This window comes from Saccostrea cucullata, unplaced genomic scaffold, assembly GCF_032062105.1.
Source record: "Saccostrea cucullata isolate Sc308-1 unplaced genomic scaffold, CSIRO_AGI_Scuc_v1 ctg20249, whole genome shotgun sequence".
Classification (NCBI taxonomy): Eukaryota; Metazoa; Mollusca; class Bivalvia; order Ostreida; family Ostreidae; genus Saccostrea; species Saccostrea cuccullata.
The window spans coordinates 465-7,908 of record NW_026937574.1 but is presented as its reverse complement, the minus strand read 5'-3'; the positions used below and the strand labels follow the sequence as shown (position 1 = coordinate 7,908).

The window sequence follows — 7,444 nt, the reverse complement described above, 5'->3', positions numbered from 1 at the left end:
TATTCTTTCAGTAACGTAAGTATTGGTAACGTATGTAAATTCCGGTTAGTTAATACACTGTACATTTTTCAAATGTTGAGAATGATTTAAAAATGTGTATGCAATAAAAAATATGAACCATTTCCTAATCATATAAGCACCATTAATAGGGCCTAACACATTTATATACTTTTAGAAAGATGTATAACGTATGTATTTGCGAAAATACAACCGACGAAGTTTTATAATGCATATAAGTTGTTTGAAAATATTTCAATTGAAGTAAATATCAGATAAATTTTACATGATAATACAAGGTGTCTACTGTTTGATTTTGATGAAAATGAAAATATATTTGCATAAACATAATTTACAAGCTCAGCTATATGATGGCGTTACGTAGGTATCAAACAACTGGGCGACAACGACATGCTGCAAAAAAATTGCCGTTTACATGTGATTTCTGTTTTACTTTTATAATTTTTTTTTACTCTCATATGGTGTGCAGTAAATTTCTGTGCATAAAAATACACGTTTATTAGATTTGAGTTTTTCAATTATGTTTTATTTTTGAAATACGGATTTGGCGACAGTAACGTATGTATTGTTTTCATAAATTCAGAGACGTATTTATCTCGGAAGACTTTTCCCGATTTTGCTCATTTTTGTGGATGTTTACGGACCATAACCTATGTTTACTTGCTCGTGCTGAAAAACATTCTTATATTATTAAATATCGAGTAACAAGGGAACGACATTAATTGCACCTTATTGCTGAGAATGGGCGGTAAAAGAAGTGAGAAGAATACCGTTATCGATAATTCGGTCTTTACTTACAGATAAGTGGAAAGGAATTTCTAGATTGGGCGGGAGGAGCATAATAATATATAATAAATGATATAATTAATGAGATGAAATTAATAAAAAAATTAAAAGAAAAGGTTGATATCATATTTTAGCTTAATTTATTTTTAGTGAAGTTATATTTACTTGGTTTTCTTTTTAAATAATTTATGAGGGAGGTCCAACTCTTACTGCAACAAATTATAGCTTTGTTGTAAAGCACAACGATGACGAGCAACATTACCCTCCCCCTTTTTTTAACCCTCCGTTTCAGGGAGATCTCGATCTTAACAATGTTTTATGTGTTGACAGGTACAAATGTAAGACTAACTGACTTCAAATAAAATTATAAATAAGCTTCCAAAAAAATTCCAAGACCGAATCCGAAAAAACGGAATAGAATTTTTTTTAAGTAGGCAAGGTTAAAGCATTTATTTAGTGTTTCAAAAATTTACACAAAGCTAATTAAAAGACATATTTTTGTACACAAAATAAACGGGTCCCGAAATTATATATTAGCCACGAAACCTCAGTTGATTTTTGTTTTAAAGATTGCATGCTCATATAATATTTAAATAAAAACATGATGAAATTTTGAGAATTGGGAATTATTTCCTTTGGCATTTTCTTTAAATTTTTATTCTCACTTTATGGTCATGACTGAGACCAGAAATGGTACGAGTACGTGTGTCTTTAATTTTCAAGTACACTGGTTTGTTTATCAAAATAAATTATTTCATCCTTAATTTTATCTAAATCAGTGATCAATAAGATCCTGGGTCACATCGCTCACCTGCAGTACTGAAAAGTTAAAATGCATAAGTGGTCCAACCTACCATTAAAGTCATAGATATGGCGTATTTTTGATAAGCTCAGATTAACTAAAATCAAATAGATCTTTCTATTTGTTCTGTTTCTTTATATATAAAGATAGGATTTTCCTGTACATTACACAATTTAAATCAATCGCGTTTCATAGATATCACAGATTTAAAACAAAAACTGATTTATTTCCGACTCGGAATTAAATATCAGACACAGTATGAAGTCAGTTTAACTAAAGAAACGTGGTGATATTTTAATTAAAAATCGGTGAAAATTTGAATTGGAACGTAAATTACGATAAATCTACACTCAATCCCGTATTTATATTTTTTAGCTCAGATACGCCACATTTAGCTCTAAAGGGTATGTTTTATTACGGTGTAAAATACGACATTTTCGAACTTATTATAAAATACTTTGTAAACTAACTTTTTGGACTTTGTGTAAATTGTTATGAAAGCTTTTCGTATATTTCGACAAATGTGATAAATTACAGCAGTATATAAATTCCGTAAAGCCTTAATCATTCGCTCAATAATTGATTTTACTTGATTTCCATATACTTTTTTTAATCACATTTGCCGAAATATAAGAAAAGTTTTGACAACAATTTACATAAAGTCCGAAAAGTTAATTTACATACTAATTTATATAAGTCCGAAAATGTTGTATTTTACAGTTTACACCGTAACAGTTTGAGTAAACTTGAATCTACACAAACTTATAATATGATGATTGTATACTAGTATTAGTATTTGATTAATTGTGGCTTCCCACCCCCCACCCCCATTAAAATTTGAACTAACATTGTGGTCCAACCCTACCCCCCAGGGTCATGATTTTCAGGAGCATATCTGAATCTGCACTACCTGAGGATGCTTCCCTACATGTAAATATGACATCGTGGCTTTGCTGTTGATGAGAAAAAGATTTTTTTTAAAAAGATTTTTCCCTATATATTCCTATTTTTAAAGATTTTTTCCTATTCCAATGTAAAATTTTGATCGTCCATACATTTAGCTGCAGATTTGTAGCGTTATGGTTTTATGTATTTGTCTTCGACCATAAGCCTACAGATCGATACCGTTATGTAAAAAAGGTGCAATTTACGACGCAATATTAATTTTTGCGCACTTTGGGGGAGAAATCTCCACTTTCTAGCATTGGTTAATCCAACTACCTTTCACTCGATCCCTAATTCTAGACACATTCTGTAGCTAATATGTATATTTTATCCACCTCCCAACCATTTATAATTGTCTCTACAGGCAATAAACTCGCTTAAAGTGAATTTTTAGCAATCTAACAAATAATTTTATTCAAGCGAGTTTATCACTTGTAGTGATGATTATAAAGGGTTAGAAGTTGGATAAAATATACAGATTAGTTAAATAATGTGCCTAGAATTAGGGAGTGAAAGGTAGTTAATTGATCGATGCTGGAAAGTGGAGAAATTCTCCAAAAAAATTTTCTCTGGCTGCCCCCCCCCCCCACTTTCAAGAACGATGCTACGTGGCTGAGAAAAGCTCACTTGAGATTTCAGCTCAGGTGAGCTAAATAAGGATGTACAAGTGTGTACAATTAAAATTCGTTGCAATTTTCATTTTTCGTTAAATGTCAACGTCCAGAATTTCTCTCCTGTGTCAAACAGGATCCAAAATTTATTTTAACCCTATACAGGCGACACATGAGTTCGAACTGTAAGGGATCACTTTAGTCTGTCGTCTAATGCTTATTTCGGCAAGGTGTGGGGGTCCTTTCACATTACAATCTATCATTGAAATGTTTAAAAATCAGATTTTGTACTCTATGAAAATTTTCTCTTGTTATCTCAATTAATCTTATTTTAAATTATGACAAAACATAATTTATTATTTCTGGTGATGTTAAATATTATTATTTTTACAAATTATTTAAAATTTCTTTGAAAAAAATCATAAATTGAAAGAAAGAAAGGGAAGTCATTTAAGGAAAATTCTTCCGGATGTGACATCACAGGAGGAACTCAAGTTCGAAGAATATGAGGGAATAGGTGAAACGTAACTTACGATCTGAGGAGAAAATGCGTCATTCATATTTGCTCATTCTTATCTTATTTTTCATAATTTCATTCACGTGTTCGAGGACCTTAAAATTAAGAGCATGCGTGTGTTCCGACTCCAGCCTTTGCTATAATAAGATCAGGAACTTTACCAGAGAGGTAGATGTTATGTTATTTTGTTGTTTTCTTTCGCGGCTTTGTAAATCTTTAGCCAACCTTTAAGAGATCTTTTAGGGATATAAGTATTTGGGTGATCAAAATTCTTGAAGACGAATATATTGTGTATGAATTGATTCATTTCGGTCTTTCCGGAAGTATGACTAAATGTCCCCTAGCTGCTTGATTTGTGTACACTCAACACACTGAACTATTTATAAATCTCTTGTACTTCTCATGATATCATTACTTAAACAATGAAAGTTTTGTGGATAGAGTTGACATTCTGTGTACAATTTTTATTGTTCATTTCCGGGGTTTCACCTGATAATGCTGTGAAGTACAATATCCATCATGATTGTCCTTGTGACCCTATTTATTGCCGAGTACATAAATTTGAGTACAATGATGAGGTTTGTCTTGTTTTAAATTTTTGTTTGACTTCAGAAAAAAAATGATACATGTAATACATGTCAATTTACATGCAAATATGATCTAGTTTGTATAAAAAAATGTAAGCCCTGTGATTTAAACAAGTATCAATTAATGACCAGCACATTGCCAAGATCTCATGAATTAGCTATATAGCTTCATCAGTGTTTCAAATAAGCTTGACAAAAGTATTCTGATACAGTTTTTCCATAATATTTTTTAATAAATGGGGAAAAAGTTGAAGGTATAATACAACTCATAAATTAATTCGAGATTCATCTGACCAGCTGACTCTCAGGAATCTTGGATTACTCAAAAGATTATGTATGTGCTATGGATCAACATTTCAAACAGCAGTCTGTATAAGTCATTGTTACAGTTTAACAATGCTGTTTTTTACAGGTTTAAGCAAAGGATATATTCCCATTGAAATGATAATTCAGTTGTGAATTTTTTTTTTCAACTGCATGCAATTAATGTTTTTTTTTATTTTGTTCAATATGTATGAAGTTTGTGGTCAGAAATCAGTTACAAAATATAGGTAACTTTTTATGTTTTGAGTACAACATCTCTCAACAGGTAGGAACTCTAGTTCTTTAAATAAAGATTAACATTTTTCACATGTCAGTAGTCCTTTTAAACAATACTTTAGCTTCAATCCCATTACTCAATTTGTGATGTTAAATTGTAGGACATTAATCATATTACAAATGGTTTTCTTGAAACATGTCATTTTTTTCCATTGCAGAAAGTAGTTGTTGCAGAAGGCGAAGCAGACCACTCAAAATGGCCTTGGTCTGAAATTACCACAGTCATTGCTACAAGTGAAGTCCCAAATAAAAAAGCTCAACAGCTTATGTGTACTGCTCACAAATATAAAGCCAACTTTGCATTTATTGGTAATTTCATATGGAATGTGAAGTTAAACTAAATTTTCTTAATTGTAAATTGTTAGAGCATTGATTAAATGTATAACATTAGCTGCAATAACGTAGACCTCTCGTATTTTTTAAATCTGATGTTTCCCTACCCCCCCCCCCCCAAAAAAAAGGGGGGCGGGAGAGGGCTACATTATTGCAGCTAGTATTACATTTAATAAAAAACATTGTAGTGGAACAAAAAAAGTTTGAAAATTGTTTATCATGTTTATTATTTTGTAAGTGAAATTTTTTTAAATTTTAATTTCAGAGAAAGTGCCAGTAATTACAAATACCTCAGATCCTGAGCTACAGAACTGGCTGAATAAGGTGGCAGCTAAGAAGGACCTGTTATATGTAGATTACATAGCTCTAGATTTGCTGGATCTGCTGGGACAATTACTGCTGATAGCAGTCATATTCAGGAAGTGCTGGAATTGTTGAAGTACATGGTTAAAAATTATTTTCTTCCTCACAGTGCAGAGGTAAGATTGACTGATTTTCTCATTAAGGCTGTGATCATTTTAGATTATTGCAATAGACAAGGAGCATATAATTCAGTACTTTTAATGTTTCAATTTTTAATACAATATATTATGATCTTTGAAAAGTTCATTTTCCTTATCTTAAAAACAGTAAACATACTTTTTTCCTTGTGGGTCAAAACTTCATGGAATCACAATTTAGTTTAATCCAATTAAGAGTAATAAATTACCTGAAAAAAATTTCCCACTATATTCCTTATATATAATGGTAATATTCAAAGTATGCTGGAACTAAAACCATACTGAAAAAAGTACCTTTTATACAGTATTTAATTTTAGAAGTTTAAAAATGTTGAACATTTACTACATCTTTCTGTACACATACCATTAAAGAGGCCCTTCTTTTACCTATACTGCTTTTAAAACCACTACAATTTTCCTCTGTAGCTGCTGTGTATTGTTCCATACAAACCTCCCTGCTATGACGGTGACTGTAGCTTAGCCAAGTATCTGACCGAGCATTGTTCTGCTTTTATCACCAGTCCTGAAAGCTTTATTACATGTGATACCAATACCAACTGCATTGCCAAAGCTACCATTCCAATGACAAGTCTTGTGTATGGTAAGTATTTTGCTTTCATCAATGGTCTGACTTCAAACATTGCTGTTTAGTACAGTACTATATAGTTAAATGGAATAAGCTACTGGTCTATTCTATTATTGCCTTCAATCTTATATAATGTCTTATGTCCTGATTAATCCTATGTATTCAGCCATTGCATTTAGTTCAATATTAGGTACATACTGCATATACTATAGTTTAAGGTAATTCTGATAATTTTCACTTAAATAAGAAACACTGACAACCAAGGTTAAGTTTAGGGTAATTTTGATAAATTTTATCAAAAGAAAACCACTGACAACCAAACACCAACCAAGGTTAATGTCAGTTTTTGTAGGGTGAAAATTTTCAATGTTGCCCTTAGCAACAAAGCACACTTGAGCCCAGTGCTTGTTGCTATTGTACATATACATACATCAAATACATTCGGACAAAAAAGGTGCCAAATTAGTGTTTATACATGTACAAGTACCAGTTAAAAAGTTATTTTAAATATTTTTTAAGAATATTAATAGTTTTCTTATTAAGGTCATGAAATACTGTGTCAGACAATTGAAAAAGACATCTATTAGACAATAAGCTAACAATCTTGATTCTTTCAGGTGTGGAAGAATACATTGATCATGGCATTACTCCAGACAAGCTGTTGATTGGGATTCCTTGGCATGGCTATGATTACACCTGTAGTAATTCTTCAGTGCAGGTGTGTTATGTTTTTCCACAGCTTATTGAAGAAATGAATTTAATCTTTGCGAATTCTTGAGGACATGAAATACGATACTCTAGGCCGGCATATTTCATAAAGCATGTTAGCACTTCATGATAAATATGCAGGCGTGAAGCGTTGTAGTTAAACACCCAATTTTATGTTAACGCCCCCAAAATCTACCTGATTCAAGATCAATAATTTACCGCCTGTCAATCATAAAAAAAACAATAGCTTCTGATTTGATTGACAGGTCAGCTACCTGTGCTTCCTGATAATCTAAGTTTGCATGTTTTGAAAACAATTACCTGGTCACGCGTCAAACTCTTTCATGTACCCGCATAGTATACACGCGGGTTAGAAAACTCCAGTATGTTTGAATTTTATTTTAAAAAATAATTGAAAGTAGACTATCAGAACATTGACATTATAAAATAT

General features: G+C 31.6%; 1 pseudogene; it reads left to right on the top strand.

Moving 5' to 3' along the window:
* Window positions 1-3,907: 3,907 nt before the first annotated feature.
* LOC134248425 (di-N-acetylchitobiase-like) lies at window positions 3,908-7,063 on the top strand (annotated as a pseudogene).
* The last annotated feature ends 381 nt before the right edge of the window (window positions 7,064-7,444 follow it).